This window comes from Sus scrofa, chromosome 5 (assembly GCF_054392235.1).
Source record: "Sus scrofa isolate SSC_HxYL_T2T_F1_AM1 chromosome 5, Sscrofa_HxYL_maternal_Yorkshire_Landrace_v2.0, whole genome shotgun sequence".
NCBI lineage: Eukaryota > Metazoa > Chordata > Mammalia > Artiodactyla > Suidae > Sus > Sus scrofa.
In genome coordinates this window covers 8,561,258-8,575,978 of record NC_139387.1, presented here as the reverse complement: position 1 = coordinate 8,575,978, position 14,721 = coordinate 8,561,258, and positions in this window count along the sequence as shown.

Sequence of the window (14,721 nt, the reverse complement as noted above, 5' to 3'; positions counted from 1 at the left end):
AGGACTCTTTTGGCTGCAAAGGACAAAAACCCAGCTCAGATGTGCTTAAGAATGAAAGAAAGAGCCAGAAGAGAGGAAGGGAAGGGAGAGAGGAAAGAGAGAAACAGGAAGGAAATAACTTAGTGGCTCAAGCAGCTAAAAACCCTGGAGATAGGGTTGGCTTCAGGTACAGCTGGATCAAGGGCTTCAGGTACAGTTGGATCAAGAGCTCCAACTCCATCACTAGGACATCACCTCTGGGCTCTGCTTCCTTCTACATTTGCTTCCCTCCTCTCCGAGTGGCCACCAGCAGCCCAGGCTTTGGTCTCGTCCCTAGATGAAGGAGAGCTTCTCTCCCTGATGGTCTGACAGAGTTCATGGACTCTCATAGGTTGATGGGGGTATGTATCATGCTATGATTGGCCAGGTTTGACCTCGGATCCAGGGATGGGGGGTGCCTACCTGCATCATGGCCTGAGAGCAGGAGAGGGAGAAGCTGGTGGGGGGGGCAGGGGGTGGGGGAGAACCGCTGTGTTCTTGTTGGAAAGGGGTGGTGATGAAGGCTGGCCCTGCAGCCAAACCTGGGGTGTCTCACCTCAGTCGCAGCTCCCTGTGGCTTCACCCCTGAGAAGGGTGCTTCTTTGGATGAAGTGAGGGGCCCAGAGAGGTCCAGAAACGGGTCACCTGGGTGTCAACAAGGTGTGGGAGCAAATAGCCAAGCTGGTGGCTAGAGGACCTGCCTGGTCTCACCAGCCTTACCCGGGGCTCCCATCCCCCTCATTTGTTCTTTCTCTCCTCCTCTGGGGCCTGGGCCTGGCTGGGGCAGGGACATGGGAACATCCTAGGGGACCTCCAGCACTGCACCTACCTCTCTGAGGCCCCGCCCACTCTGGAGAGCAGGGTGAACTGAGGCCACCTCACTGGAAGGCCAGTAACCCCCAGCCCCATGGGGCTGTCCCTCCATCACCCTTTGCCCGCTTGCCCCCCGTTTTCCCCGTTTCTGCTCTGTGATCCCCTTCTGGTGGCCCCTGCAGCTCTTGGAAATGCCGGAGACAGTTCTGCAGCCATCGGAGCCCATCTGCGTGGTGCCTACATCGAAGCTTCCAGCTGCCGGCAATGCTGCTCAGAGCCCTAGTTTTTCCGTGCTCAGGGTGTCTCGGGGGAGCCCTTCCAAGGCCTTTCTACCTGGGCGTCTGCCTCACCGAGAGGAAGCAGTGGGAGCAGGGAGTGAGGTCGAAACGGGGCGGGGGCCTCATGGGCACCTGTGCGCAGGTACCCACATCTGCCACGGGCCTGCCCCCGCTCCCAGACGGCCTGCCTCTGGCCAGAGAGGGTTCTTAGCCCCATTGGCAGATGAGGAATCTGAGCAAGGCAGACCCTCCACAGAACAGGCCAGCCCCTAAATCCAAGTGCAGGTCCAGGCCTCTCTGGACCCTGTGGCCCAGGGCCCAGCCTGAGCCTCATTCGTCACCTGTGACACCCGGTCTAGCTGCCCAGCCATGGATCTCATGGCGGAAGGGCCAGCCAGCCCTGGCTCCCTGGGGAGACCCCCTGCCCCAGCTCCTCTCTCCCAGCCCCTCGAGGCAGACCTGCTGGACGTCTCTGTGGGGTCCCTCAGACTCCACGTGTTCAAAACCTCTAGATCGCTGTCCTCAACACCTGTCCCTTCCTGGAAACCTGGGCCCCTGGCTGCAATTCCTCCCCCACCAGGGATCCTGGGCCTGAATGGGGCCCACCTCATGCTGGCTTCCCACCCACCCCTGCTCAAGCTTCCTCCCCTCCCAAGCTTCCCTGCTGACTGCGGCTTCCCCGCCCCAGCCCCACAGCTCACCCTGCTGGGCACTTTGGAGTCTACTCTCCCTAGGACCACCCCTCCTTCTGGAACTCTCTCCTCCCTCCCAGCCCCCAGGCGGTCCCACCTACTTGTTCTCACAGGAGCCTAGGGCCAAGCCCCTCCTTGTCACTCTTTCTAGGCCTGGTCAGCCTCTCTCGCTCTGCTGCCAACCCCATGCCTCTTCCCCAGCGTCCTGGGGCCGCCCTCTAGTCTTCCCTTCTCCCTTTCTTCCCTTCCCCTGGCTAACTCTCGCTTATGCTTTCAGGTCTCAGCTCTCAGGTCATCTCCTCCAGAAAGCCCTCCTGGCTGCCCCAAGTCTTTGCCCCACAGCTTCCACTTCTCCATCCACACCAGCTCTTCCCCTCATGTCATTGTCTGTTTCCCGAGTCCCCGTTACACTGCATCAGTGTGGGGATGGCGACCAGGGTCCCTTCTCCCAGCCCAGAGCCCGGTGCCCGGTTGAGCCTCAGCAAATGCCAGCTATGTGTCCATATTTTGGAAGCAGAAGGGATTTTGCAAGACCAGCTAAGCATTTCCTCACTTTTCAACACGAGGAAACTGGGTCCCAGAGACGCGGAAGGTGGTTCCAGGGGTGACTGTGACCTGCCCTGCCAGCGCCCAGCTCTCCTTCTGAGGCTGCCAATCAGGGTGGGGTGGGGGCTGGGGGGCAAGGCTGGGAAGCAGAGTCCCGCTTTATTTTTCTCTCCCTTACCCGTTAATAATGGGATGAAAAGCAAGTCGTTGCCCAGGAGAGAGGCTGACTTAAAAAAAAAAAAAAGCCCAAGAACATTTTAAGAGAATGAGAAACTTGAGCCATCAGCACTTTTTATTTAGACCTGAATTCATGAATTTTAACCAAATAAACACTGGCATGTTAGGTATTAATATATGTACGATTATGCAAAACCGCTATCATGGCTATAATGAAAATTAGATTCTGACTCGGAGGTGGTGTTCTAGGAAGGAGGCGTCCTCCGGTTTCCAGCGCGGTGACCTCGGATTGCCGTTGCCATGGTAACGGGGCTGCCGTGGGAATCTGTGGACCGGAGGCTGGTCCTGTGGGGACGGGCAGCCTGCAGGGCCAGGCTGGGCTGGTGCAGACCTGCAGGCCCCACATCTGGGCCGGCCCGGGCCGAGGCAGCTGTGTCTCCTAGGTAACCGGAGCCTCACAGGAGAGCAGACAAGTCACCGGTGGGAGGAGTGCGGTGGGCAGAATCCGCGGCGCACGGTGCCCCTGTGTCCCGCGCATCCTCTCCCTCCCTTCCTTGATGGCCCCTTTCAATAGACATTTGTTGAGCACCTACTGTGTTCTCAGCCTGCGCCAGGACCTGGGATACAGCAGGGGCGGGTTCCTGCTTTCAGGAGCCTGCACCTGCATCTCAGAGCAGGAGACAGAAAATAAACAGCAAACAGACTCACGAATGGGCTGGTTTCATAGCCTGGCAGTGCTGGGAAGGCTAGGGACCAGGGAACAGCGACAGAGACAGAGGGGAGGGCAGAGGGTCCTCCTGCCAGTGGTCAGGGAGGCCTCACTGGGGAGGCGTCCCTTGAGCCAGAGCCAGGAGGACAAGAGGAGGACAGCCACGCAAAGGCACTGGCCACCCCTCAGAGGGTAGGGCTGCCAGGCAAACCCGGGGCACAAGGTCAAATTCCAATTCCAGATAAACCACAAATAATTGTTTTAGTGTAAGTATGTTCCGTACCCTATTTGGGACATACCTCACACTAAAAAGTAATTTGTGGTTTGTCTGAAGTTCAGATCCTAATTTGCTAAGTCTGCCGAGCCTATCAGAGAGTAGAGGGGACCCGCCCAGGGCATGAGCGTCTGGGCTGGGCCCACACCCAGTCTGTGGCTGACGTGGCCGCCTGGGCGGTTTCCACCTCTGACTTGTGAATACTCATGCTGTGAACATGGACGCACAAATATCTTTCTCTTGGGTACAAATCAAAGAGTGGAATTGCTGCTTCATATGGTAATTCTGTGTGGAATTTTCTGAGGAACTGCTGTGCTGTTTTCCACAGCAGCTGTGCCACTCCACTGCCCCCTCCGCTCCCTGCTTTTGTGCGGGGCTGGGTTAATATCTGGATATATTAGCTGTAGAGTTTTCGCCTCTCCCCCTCCCTCCGCTCCCTCTCCTCCCTCTTCTGCACACTCTGCCTTCTGGCCTCAGGGGAGCCAGTGTGCCACTTAGCAGGACCTCCTGACTTTTATTTTCAAAACCCAAAGGAGAACTTGGAGGGTTCGGGGAGGGAGAAGGAGAGCTTCCAGCAGGGGGGGAGGGTGGGGCTGCCCAGTTCCTCCAGCAGAGGGTCCGAGCTCTGCTCTGGGCGGGGCTAGGGGCTCACCCCAAGAGGGGTGGCTGTGTGAGCACCTGCCTGGCCAAAGCTTCCAGGGCCATGTGCACCCTGCAGGAAGCTAGGAGCCACTTCCTCCTTTAGAGGCTGGCCTCTTCTCCTCTGCAGCTTCCACGCCTGGCTGGGGGCTTGTGGGTCTCCCTCCTGCGTGACCTATACAGGTGATGATGCCTCCTGCCCCTGGGCTCCATGGTGCCCTCACCGTTCAGTCCTCTGCAGCCCTGGCCCCAGAGGAAGCCCCCAAGCCCCTGCTTCTGAAAGTATCGAGGGGCCCAGGAAATGCCCCTCAAGTGCTTGTGAAGCCCATGTTTTGGCCAGTTAAGAGGAGTTCCCGCTGTGGTGCAGAGGATTAAGACTCTGACTGCTGCTGTTCAGTTTGCTGCAGAGATGTGGGTTCCATCTCTGGCCCAGGGCAGTGGGTTAAAAGATCAGGGTTCCTGTCATGGCACAGTGGAAACGAATCCGACTAGGAACCACAAGGTTTCAGGTTCAATCCCTGGCCTCGCTCAGTGGGTTAAGGATCCGGTGTTGCCGTGAGCTGTGGTTTGGGTTACAGACGTGGCTCGGATCTGATGTAGCTGTGGCTGTGGTGTAGACCAACAGCTGTAGCTCCGATTTGACCCCTAGCCTGGAAACCTCCATATGCCGTGAGTGTGGCCCTAAAAAGGAAAAATAAAGAAAGAAAGAAAGAAAGAAAGAAAGAAAGATCCACGTTGCTGTAGCTGTGGCTCAGATTCAGTCCCTGGCCTAGGAACTTCCATATGCTGCTGGCGCAGCCATTAAAAAAAAAGAAGAAAAAAAGAAAAGAAAAGTAATGAGAAAAGAAGAGAAAAGAGAAGGAGGAGAGACGAGTCCAGGACTCTCATGCCTTTTGCCCCCGGCTCACCCTCGTCCCCACCTGAAATCCCTCTCGGCTGCTTGAGTCCTCTTCTCTGAACCCCATCCCCTCTCACACCCCCAGAGTCGTGTTAGCTGTCCCATGTCCCCACAAGCTTCTTTAGGCGGGGACAGAGGGAGGGGCAGGAGTGGAGCTGTCCGGGCTGGGCGGAGGGACGGATGCTGGTTTAGCAGCCCCCCTGCAGCCCTCCGTCCTCACGGCAGCTTGTAAAGCGGATATTATTATTCCCAGCTCTGTGGATCAGGAGAGGGAGGCTCAGAGAGGTGACAAGACCGGCCCAGGGCCCTCCACCAGTCAGGACAGCACCTGGATTCCGGCCCTGACCAGCCGCACCGAGGTCTGTGTTATTTCAGTCTGGCTCCACGGGGTTTCAGATCTGAGTGAAAGTGAATGAGACTTCCCAAATATCTGTGGGCTTCTGGACATTCTTTTTCTCATATACATGTATATATGTATGTGTATATATATACACACATATTTATTTACTTACATATTATATATATTTTATTTTCTTTCTTTTAACAAAAAATTGTAGTTGATTTACGTGTTGTGCCGGTTTCTGCTTTACAGCAAAGTGACAGAGGCCTACACATATATACCTTCTCTTTCTTATATTATCTCCCCTCATGTTCTATCCCAAGAGACTGGATGTGGTTCCTTGCGTCGCACAGAAGGACCTCCTTGTCTACCCATTGTCAATGTCATAGTTTGCGTCTAGTAACCCACACTCCCAGTGCGCCCCACTCCCCCTGCCTCCTCCTTGGCAACCTCAAGAACAGACTTGAGTAAGTCAGTTTCTGTTCTGTAGATAGGTTCGTTTGTGTCCTATCTTAGATTCCACGTACAAGTGATATCATATGGTATTTGGGTTTCTCTTTCTGAGTTGCTTCCCTTAGCATGATAATCTCTAGTTGCATCCGGCCGCTTCTTCTTCTTCTTTTTTTTTTTTTTTTTAAGGGCCACAGCCTCAGCATATAGAAGTTCCCAGGCTAGAGGTCAAATTGGAGCTGCCGCTGCCTGCTACACCACAGCCACAGCAACGTGGGATGGGAGGTGCACCTGCAACCTATACCACAGCTCACCAGATCCCTAACCCACTGAGCGAGGCCAGGGATCAAACCCACATCCTCACGTATAATAGTCAGGTTCTTAACCCACTGAGCCACAATGGGAACTCCTGCATCCGGCCTCTGAATATTCTTAACAGCTAATTGCTGGGCTCACTTGTGTTCACAGCTTTCCCACTGCTCTTTAACCCTAAACACCCAGAGGCTCTGCTCTGAGTGGGGAGGCTGAAGGAGGCAGGTGCCGAGGAGGAGCCTTTTCCCTGGAGGGCAGGGCAGCTGCCCAGAGAGGTCAGAGGGCTGGCCCAGGCTGCAGGAAATGTGGGGCTTGGACAAGGATGCCCTGGGCTGAGGGTGACCCTTCGCAGCCCCTTCCCAGGGAGCTGAAGGGAACTGGGTCATAACCTCAGCCCCCAGCACCGGCCCCCTCTTCCCTCTGGAATGTTTGACCCACGGAGCACAGGACAGGACCGGAGTAGGAGACGACGGGTTTTAAGTGGCACTTCGTTTCCCAGGAACTTGGCCTCCCTGTGGCCATGGAGTGAGGGCTGAGCAGACGTGGTTGTGAATTTCCATCCCCCAGGCGGGCCCCAGGGGTGTGTGTGTGTGTGTGTGTGTGTGTGCGTGCGTGCAGGGCTCCTCTGTCACCTGAGCGTTTCTGGAGAGAGGCTGGGCCAGTTGCCCCTGCCTTCAGCCCTCCCGTTCCAGCAATTCCACTGGGCGTGGGGTCTGCTCAGACATTTTATTTTGGGTGGGGCTGGGAGTCAGGCCCAGGTGACACAGGGGGCAGACACCACATTCCAGAACCAAGAGCAGAATTCTCAGCCTGTCGCTCGAGGATTTTCCCAGACTGGGCCACCCTCCCTGGACCTCTGGCTGCGCTCAGGCAGACCCTCCCCTGGGTTCCCGTGCTGTCCTCTGTCCCTCTCCTCTGGGCTGTCAGGGCTGTCGCATGTGAGTCTGAATCCCCTGAGAGACCGACCAGGAACTGAAAGGCAGAGGCTGCCCCGCGTGTTTGGTGCACAGGAAGCTCTCAAGACAGTGGTTTGGTTGAGGAGGCTGAGTGGCAGGTGAGAGAGAGACACACACACACAGAGTGAGGAGGGAGAGAGAGAGGGAGGGAGAGAGGGAGGGAGAGAAAGGAATTGGGAAAACTTGGCTCCTGTGACTGCGGGGGGGCCGCCGGCAAATCTGAATTCCAAGGTCAGGCTGGAAACCCGGGCAGGATTCTCTGTTCTGGGCTGGAATCCCCTTTGCCCGGGAATGCCTGTTTTTGCTCTGGAGGGCCCTCTCCTTTCCTCACAGTCAGCTGATCATGAACATTAGTGGCATCCAAAAAGCACCTTCCGAGCAACAGCTAGGTTTTGTTTGTTTGTCTGTTTGTTCTTCTGTCTCTTAGGTCCTCATCTATGGCATATGGAAGTTCCCAGGCTAGGTGTCACATCGGAGCTGCCGCTGCCGGGTTACCTCACAGCCACAGAAACACCAGATCTGAGTCACGTCTGTAACCTACACCACAGCTCACGGCAACGCCAGAAACTTCAACCCACTGAGCAAGGCCAGGGATCGAACCCGCAACCTCATGGATGCCACGAGGTTCATCGGGTTCATTAACCATTGAGCCATGATGGATTTTTTTTTTTTTGTCTTTTTAGGGCCATACCTACAGCATATGGAGTTTCCCAGGGTAGTGGCCCAATCGGAGCTGTGGATGCCAGCCTATGCCAGAGTCACAGCAATGCCAGATCCCAGCCACGTCTGTGACTCACACCACAGCTCACGGCAACACCAGATCCTTAACCTACTGAGCGAGGCTGGGGATCGAATCCGTGTCCTCGTGGATGCCAGTCAGTTTCATTAACCAGTGAGCCACGATGAGAACTCCACAAGTCAGATTCTTAACCCGCTGAGCCACGGTGGGAACTTCCTAGATAGTATTTAACCAAGCAACTGGGCACCATGGCCCTTCAGGGGGACACATAAAATCAGCATCACAACTGGACCAGATCTGAACTCCCACCTTGCCTCATGGTGGCCTTTTTATCACACTGGTGTTCTCACTGGCAGGACAGCTGCGGATGCTGCTCTTACCCCTCGAGGCTGGGAGGGCAGAGAAGGGTGTGTGTGCGGGTTCCCAGCTGGGGGCCCTGGTCTCCACGGCTATAAGCCTCAGATGTTGGGGGTCCGGAAGCCCCTCTGGCCTGACGTGTCACTGCCGATCCTGTTTCAACAATGTCACCAGCTGCCCAGTCTCTGGTCCCTGAGAGAAGTTTGCAGTGATTACATACAGGCTGTGGCCTCTCAAGGCTCTGTGCTCAGCCAGAAGACCCCTGAGAGTACCGAGTCGGTGGGCTACCGACTACCGAAGGTGTCATTAAGGGCTTTGAAGGCAAGGTTCGCTGCACAAGGAGCCTCAAAGTCCTGCCAGCCGTGGGCCATGTGCCCGAGCCCCTCCCTCCAGGCAGGCTGGGCTGCCCTCTGGAGGTCTGCCTGCTTGGACCGGGGCCGGGCCTGCCTGCTTCTCTGTCTCCAGTGACCTGGACCTTATAGTCCCAGTGCCAGGTGCTGCCCAGCCAGGCCCTGGACCTCAGTCTGCATGGGCCATGGCCCGAGGTGTCACAGCTCCTTGGTCCACTGCGACCATCAGCTTCTCATCCCAGGCTTGCCTGTGTCTGCCCCTGTGTCCCCAATACACAGGAGCTCCTCAAGGCCAAGGCCACCCCTGGGGGAGGTCCAGAGACTCAGGGGCCAGCATGGGGCCTGGCACAGAGCAGTGACATGGCAGGGAAGGGAAGGAGGGCTTTTCTCAGACCATCAGCCTATTTGCAACTCCAGGGGGCCCCTCAGGCTCTGTGACCCACGGTCCTGCCTCCTGAGAGCCAGGCTAGATACAAACTTTTAAAGTCTCTAAGTTCTGAAAAGATGATGCGTGTGATACTAAACTGAGGAACAGTTATAAGTAAGACCTTATTTATTTAATTGTTTTGGCTGCATCCTCAGCGCGTGGAAATTCCCGGGCCAGGGATCGAACCCGTGCTGCAGCAGTGACCCAAGCCACAGCTGTGACAACACCAGATCCTTAACCTGCTGAGCCACCAGAGAACCCTGATAAGTGAGACACTAATTCGGGCATCGTGGTGGACCAGGGGACCAGCTCAGGAACTCTAGCTTCTATAGCAGGTAAACCCCCCAAGTTCCAATGGCTTTTTTCCCTTTCAGCTAACCTCTGAAATGGTAGGCAGTTCTCTTTCAAGCAGAGATTAGGGATGCGGGTACCTCCACCCCGTGGTTCTGCCATCTTCCCCTGTGGATCACAGGGGAGGTGTTCATGGACCTGCCCTGGACACGTGACCACGCTTAGCTGCAAGGTGGGGCGGGGGCGGGTGGGGATGTGGTCTAGGTGTGAGCCCCAAAGGAAGAAGAAATGGTTTGGTGAACAGTAAGATCTAGTCTGCTACAGTCAGAGCATCTGCGGGTGTGGGGGGGAACTCCTGCTACAAAAACACCTACAAACGCAGGTTTGGGTTCTGCAGGCACCTTTATTCAAGGCAGAGCTAAGTTTGCAAGGAAGTAAGGGAAATTCCTGAGCACCAGTAATGATGTGCGCGCCGACCCCAGAACCAGAAACATGCTGACCTGCGGATGCCCTGAGGCATCTGCTCACGGGAGTCTAGCTAAAACTTTGTGTTTTAAGTACAGGGTAGACCCTATCTTATCTGGAGTTCACAAGAGCTTGGGAGTGGGAAGCCATATCCTTTTTCTCAAGCTGGGACCCTCCAAGGTGGTCCCCTCTGTATAAAGATGGGCTATAAAGACCAACCTTCCAGCAAAGAAAGATAGCAAAGATACACATTTGCCCAGGACACGAGGACAAAAATATTCCTTCCTGAGAATGTGTCTGTTTAGGCTACTTTATGAGCCATCGGGGCTCCGATTTGTGAGATCAGTGGACAAGAAAACCCTAAGCCAAGAAATAAGCCTAACGTGGTGTTGGGTTCGCAGACCCCAGGCTGGAGGGAACATGGCCGGAGCACACTCACGATTTCTGGGTCCTTCTGGGTTCCTGCAGAGTATCAGCGGACCACAGAACACCAGCAGGCTCACAAACTGCAAAACACATGAGAAAACAATCCATGATGAGTCAGAGTCAGCAGAAACCACACATGCAAAACTAGATCAAAAGATTTCAGATATTTGAAGGATCAGAACTAGAATCAAAATAAGTGAAGTTTAAAATGTTTCAGGAAAGAAGAATTGAGAACACAGTCAAGGGGTGAAAAAAGCTATAAAAATGATCAGAGAGATAAGAAAAAAAAAAAAGCTAAGTAGAACTTCTAGAAATGAAAAACGTAATGACTGAAACACGCAACGCCACGGATGCACAGACCAGCAAATAGCCTCAGTTCAGGAGGGACTCAGTGAACGAGAAGATGGAGCAGAAGCAATTACCAGAAGGTGTAACACAGAACAGAGGGACAGACAGAAAGTATGAGATGGAGGCTAAGACCAGACGGTCGGGGTAGGAAATAAAGCACATCCACTTGGGGCGCCAGAGGGAGAGAATGAAGGACAGGCGCGAACCACCGATCAGAGAGGTGATGCCTGAGGATTTTCCAGAATTGATGAGAGACATGAATTTCACGCAGGATACACAATAAATCCTAAGCAAGAGATTAAAACACACACACACACACACACACACACACACACACACACACACACACACACACACAGAGACATACATGGACCCATCGCAGTGATGCAGAATAGCAAAGAGACCTTGTAAGAAGCTAGAGAGAAAATGACCCACTTGTGATCAGCCGTTTGGTGGAAGGCAAACTCCTTCATGGCAGGAATAGAGGCCAGGAGCCTGGAAACCAGTATCTTCGAAGAGTAAAACACGAGTCCAGTCATTTCCATCTGGAGTCTGTATCCCGTAAACATATCTCTCAAGAACGAGGAGCAAACATCTTCAGACAAAGCCAAGAGAGGGTAGGTCTCGGGGCCCCTCATGAGAGCCCATTCTAAAGGAAAGTGATTCCTGAAGGAAGGCAGGCCCAGAGGCCGGAGGAGGGGTCCAAGAAGTAGCTTAGGGTCGGGGGATGGGGGGGGGAGGGTGTAGCCTGAACCTACGTCGACCTTATAGAGGAATCCTCATCATGTCTAATTTGGGGGGGCACAGATAACATGTCCAAGATCCTGGTATTTCCCATAATATGATTTTGATGCTTTTTGGAGAAATACTAAACATCTAATTCATTGAGAAACGTTTTCCGCTTTGCCCGTACCCAGGGGCACACTTTATCGACCTGCAGGATGATCCGGCACCTGGACAGGAGCCCAGAAAATGCTTTCAAGCCCCAAACTCTTGGCCAAAGGAGAGAATTCTCCAGACTTGGGTTCTCACCGCTCCGGTTGTCCCACGGCCCAGCCCAGGGTTCTCAGCTGAATCACCTGAAGGGCTTTTTACCGCCCGTGTCTGACTCGCCCTGAGAATCTATATTCCTGAAGGTTTCCAGCTGCTGCTGCTCTCAGGCCCCAGTGTGAGAACCACCTCTGTGGCCTAATAATCCCGTCTCTTCCGTCTGCTCCAGGATTACCACCCCTCCTCCAGGAAGCCTTCCGACAAGCACACGCATCTCATGGAGCCAGGACTCCGTCTATAGCATTACCTCTGCATTTTCATCATTGCCTGCTTGGAACAGAGCGGATACTAAATCTATTTTCTTTTTAGGGCCGCACCTGCGGCTTATGGAAGTTCCCAGGCTTCGGGGCGAATTGGAGCGACACCTGCCGGCCTACGCCACAGCCACAGCAACGCGGGATCCAAGGTGCATCTGCGACCTACACCATAGCTCACAGCAACACCGGATGCTTAACTCACGGATTGAGGCCAGGGATCAAACCCGCATCCTCATGGATCCTAGTCGGGTTCATTAAACGCTGAGCCACAAAGGGAACTCTCATATTTTCGTTGATGGACTGACTGTGTAACTGTAAAGGGTACATGTTGGCCAGTGGGTCTTTGAGTCGGGGTTCAAGTGAAAGAGAAAGAAGTCTGGGACTTGTCCTCACCAAGAAATCACTGACACCCACAGCGTCCCATACACCCACGCCACGCACACCCATACCATGCACACCCACGCCATGCACACACTGCCCCCCCCACACCATTTCTCATCACCAGAGTGGCCACCTCTCCTCTGCCCCTTAGAAAGCCTTCTTGAGTGCCTACTGTGTGCCAGGCCTGGCCCTGGACTCTGTTGGTCCTATGGCCCCTCGTAAGGCTCCCAGGGGCTACGGCCTAGAGGCCTTTTCTAAATACAGGGTCATTGGCCCTGGAGGCTTCTAACTGCCCTGCCCCCGCAGCGCGCTGCTGCCCTCTCCACACTGAAGGCCCTGTCCCTTAGGGACGGGTTGAGGGCCCTGAAAATCCTCGTGCCTCCTCTTCACTGACGCCTCAGTACCTGGCAGGGGGACAACGTGGAGTCCCACGAGCAATTGATCCCAACAAGCTTAACACGTCCCTGTTCTGGGAGAAGCCCTGCTGGCAGGGGAGGCAGCTGCCAGGCTGCCAGCGGACTCCTGCAGGAGCAGCTGGGGGCCCCCACCTGGGGTCCGGGAGGACCGTGCTGGCAGGTTGGGGGAACACGGCCCCCCTGGAGGGGCTGGAGGCCCAGGCGTGGCCCTGAGAGGTGGTGGCCCAGGGGGATGTGGGGGCTGGGGGGCTGATTTATGAGGTCAGATTAAGATGACTGATGGCCTGTCCCTTGGCCAAGAAATGAGGCCGGTGGCCAAGCTCTGAAGGGCACGGACCGAACGTGAAGGAGGAGCTTTCTCAAGAGCCGTTCAGGAGAGTAACGAGGAGAAATGGGCTGAAACTGAGCCCGTATCAGGAATGAGATCTTGGCTGTGAAATCTGTTCGTGCTGGAAGCTGGCTCTCGCAGGAAGAGAAGGGCCTGCTTTCTGAATCCGGGGAACCAACTGGACCAGCGAGGGAGGCGTGTTGGGGAGAAGTGCGGGGCCCTGGGGCGCTGATCTGATTCAGCCTGAGATGGTTCTCTGGAGGCCCTTAACTCCTGGGCCGCCTCATCCTGGGGCAGGTCAGACCCCCGCCGGAGCAGAGGGGAGGCAGCTCACGGCTCTGGGGGCTGCCTGGGGCTAGGAGAGGGGAGGCGGCCCAAAGCGGGGGACAGCTGTCTGACGAGAAAGCCGGGGTGCGGCCTGGGTCCCCTGCTCTGCCTGTGGGGGGCCAGGTACACAGCAGGTACACGGAGATTCAGACACCAAGCTGGTGGAGGTCAGAGCCAAGCTTCTGTTTAGGGGCCCTGTAGCCAGTGGCAAGGAGAGGACCTCTCCACACGGCCGTGAGCATTTGCAGAGATGTCTGAGGCGCATTCTGGAACTTGGAGAAACGTCTTGTCCCTGGAGCTCATTTACAGCCCCCCCTAAGCGACTCTGGTCCCCGGGCAGCAGTGCTGCCCCTCCTTCCATGCAGGACCAAGTGCTAAGGTGGCTCCTGAGCTGGGGGGACACCCATGACTCAGGCTGTGACGTGGTGCCAGCCCAGGGTGGGAACAGGCAGTGCTGTGCCAGTCAGGGCACCCTCGGGGAGCCCGGGACGGGGCTGCAGGGCAGGGGTAGGGGGGGCCCTTCCACTGGCCCAGGCTCCAGCGCGCCTCCCTGGGAGGGGAGAACTAGTTTTCCCCTTTGGCGAATGAGAGGCTGCCGTGAAGGCCTTGCCCACCTGGTCCGTGGCTTCGAAATGCAGAGGCTATTCGGACCCACGGAGTTGGGCGGTGCCTCTATCATTATGGGACCATTTGTCTTACCACCTTCAGTCTTTGCCAGAAGAGAGTCAGGACCTGATACCCAGCTCCACAGGGGTCCAGGGAGCTAAAGGCCCAGCCCAGCCCCTGGTAGGTGGCCTTCTGAAGACCAGCATGGGCCCTTTTCCTGGGTCCTGCTGAGGTCACTGGGCTATAAAACAAGGAGTCCTACGCACGCAGAACGATTGGTCCTCATGGGCCCCGCACCCTGGCAACAACTCGCATTGACCGCTGTCTCTCCGCACCGTCTGGTCTGGCTGTCCTGGGCCTGGTCTGGAAAGTTCTGCGGGCCTCCAGGCCTCACCCAGCCCAGCAGCCAGCGCCTGCCCTCCTCTCCCCATTCCGAACCCCTCACCCCGGGCTCCTCCCGCCTTCCACTCTGAAACAAGCTTGCTGTTTTTGCAACTTTCTCGCTGTCAGAAAGTGGCTTCTGGAGCACCGGTTTTTCATTTGCGGGATTTGTATTCACCGGGAAGCTTGGTGCTTGACAGATGGGTGGTAAGAAAGAAGTGAGAGTATCTGCTCAGCCTCCTGAGCAGATCCCCAGGTCGGGCCTGGGTCCGGGCTGAGCTTGGCCTCCCCAGAGAGGTTCTGGGGTCAAATGGTTCGGCTGCAAACATGGATGGACCTAGAAATGACCATGCTAAGTGAAGTCAGTGAGTTGGTGAGACACCAACAGCAAACGCTCTCACTGAGGACACGTGGAATCCAAAAAAAGGACACAATGAACTTCTTTGCAGAACAGAGACTGATTCACAGAC